The sequence below is a fragment of the Penaeus chinensis genome, chromosome 7 (genome assembly GCF_019202785.1).
Source record: "Penaeus chinensis breed Huanghai No. 1 chromosome 7, ASM1920278v2, whole genome shotgun sequence".
Lineage (NCBI taxonomy): Eukaryota > Metazoa > Arthropoda > Malacostraca > Decapoda > Penaeidae > Penaeus > Penaeus chinensis.
In genome coordinates this window covers 17,739,770-17,742,269 of record NC_061825.1, presented here as the reverse complement: position 1 = coordinate 17,742,269, position 2,500 = coordinate 17,739,770, and positions in this window count along the sequence as shown.

Below are 2,500 nucleotides of genomic sequence, written 5' to 3'. Positions count from 1 at the left end.
TCCATGATAAAGCTTCTTTGCAAATAATTACTATAGATTCTATCCATGAATTGCTCAATAAATCGTAGTTCGTGTTCTGTTTCAGTAAATTTGCATCTTTTAGCTTGAGCTTCACATCTGTTTAAGAACTCATCACTAGATTCATTTTCTCTTTCTGAGTCTTCGTAAACGGAGTCTGTCGACATATTTATTAGTCTTAGGTTTTACCTGAGTCTGAAGAGCATCCCAAATTTAGTCAGGGTCTTTCATTCAAATTGTTTGCCTCTACCACTTCCTGTCTGGGAGCATCTGCGTACAGAATGATATGGTTTGCCTGATCTTCTCTTGGTATCTTCTTAATTTTTAAGTATATGATACAACGTTTTTGAAAGTCATAATTTCGCCGTTATAATCGCTTCTTTCCAATTCACATTTGGTGAGTGTTCAGCGCTGGCCATTTTGAGGGCTGTTGACGTGGCAGTGCAAGTATCAAGACAGTTACGGTGCACCAAAGTTGAACTGTGTTGGGTACACAGGAACTATGAAGCGAACTGTAGATTACTTTCGCATGCTTCTTATATACTTCAGTCTTATTTGTCTTGATTTCTTCACTGAGAGTGAATCTTTCGTGGTTTAGGCGCGACGTGGCACTAGTCTCTTTGCTGGTTGGTCGCTTACCACCGTGATTTTGAGCCACTTATGAAGGAAGGCAGAGGGAAGCCGTATCTCACGGTGCGGGCAGGCAAGGCGGAGCAGACCCTGGCGACTCAGGGATACAAGGGGACAGTGATGATTGTCCCAAAGGCTGGGAAAAATTCACTAAAGTGATAATTTTCCGATACCCGACTCCACTGGACCCAGACTTTCTGTTGGACGATGAGAGATTTGTGTGTGTGAAGAGGCACGCGTCCAGGGGCGAGGGGCGGAGTCAGCTCGTTGCCCTCCTGAAAGGGGAAGTGCCAGATAGAGTTTTCATCTCTGGATTGGGGTACAGGAGGGTGGCACCGTACGTGGAGTCGCCGGTCATGTGCCTCAAGTGTTGCCGATGGGGCCGCAAGTCTTGGACCTGTCAGCAGGATGCTCGATGCAGGGTCTGCGGTAGAAAGCATGACTCCAGGATCTGCCGAGCCAGAATTGAAAAGGGGAAAGTTAAGCGTTGCTGCTACAACTGCGGAGGCCCCCCCCCCCCCCCAATGCCGGGTCTCAAGCATGCAGAGCAAGGCCACAATCAAAGCTTATTTCGGCGCTTCCCCAGCAAGGAATCGCAGGCAGAGGTGTACAGGGACATTACAACCACAGTCTCCAACGCTTGGCTGCAGGGCCCAACGCGTGTGGCGCCGACGTCAAAGGGAAGCGATCAACCTCAGGACGACCGACAAGTGCAGGCAGTCAAGGAAGTGATGCAGATTTTTTGGGGAAGGAAGTATCGGCAATCACCCGGATGCTGCAGAGAATGGATGTAATTGAACAAAAGCTGGCACAAGTTATGGACAGACACCGAGGAACAGAAACAGGGAGAGGAGGCTGTCACAGAACCCCCACCCCCCAAGACGAAGGGATGAAATATGGAAATGTTAGTCGTCCTGCAGAGGAACCAAGTGAAGACTATAAGATAAAAATGCGGGTAAAGGAAAGGAAAATATCGATTGTAGTGGAAGGAATGTCCTCTGCGGACTTCAGGTCACTCCTGCTGAAGTACATAGATCAGGGGAATGAAAGCCTCCTGAAACATTGGAAAGTTGTATAAGACGAATGGACAACATTCGAGAAATGTTAGAGAAACATAAGGACGCGATACAGGACTGATGGAGCCTCTCTTGAAACAACGAAATAAGTGATATAAACTAACCCAGAAAAGTGTCACCCAGATGTACACCAAGGGCGGTCAGACTTAACCATTTGTTTGTACATAGTTTCGCACTTCTTGACACGAGTAATTGCGTTTGGCCTGGCTCAGGACCTGGCTCAGGAAAACGTGAACCACTGAGTACTGTTGATAGTGTAAGCGTGTCTTAACGATAGATCTCTGTTCATTGGACTAGAAAGATCCAGTGGAGATATGTGTATGTGTCTTATTTGTTGATATACCTATGTTTTGTATGTGAAATGTGAGCCTAATACAGTTATATATTCTCTTACTACCCTCTCTCTCTCTCTCTCTCTCTCTCTCTCTCTCTCTCTCTCTCTCTCTCTCTCTCTCTCTCTCTCTCTCTCTCTCTCTCTCTCTCTCTCTCTCTCTTTCTCTCTCTCTCTCTCCCTCTCTCTCTCTCTCTTGCTCTCTCTCTCTCTTGCTCTCTCTCTCTCTTTCTCTCTCTCTCTCTCTTGCTCTCTCTCTCTCCCTCTTTCTCTCTCTCTCTTGCTCTCTCTCTCTCTCTTGCTCTATCCCTCTCCCCCCCACCTCTCTCTCTCTCTTGCTCTATCCCTCTCCCCCCCTCTCTCTCTCTCTTGCTCTCTCTCTCTCTCTCTTGCTCTATCCCTCTCCCCCCCCCCTCTCTCATTCTCTCTCTCTCTCTCTCTCTTC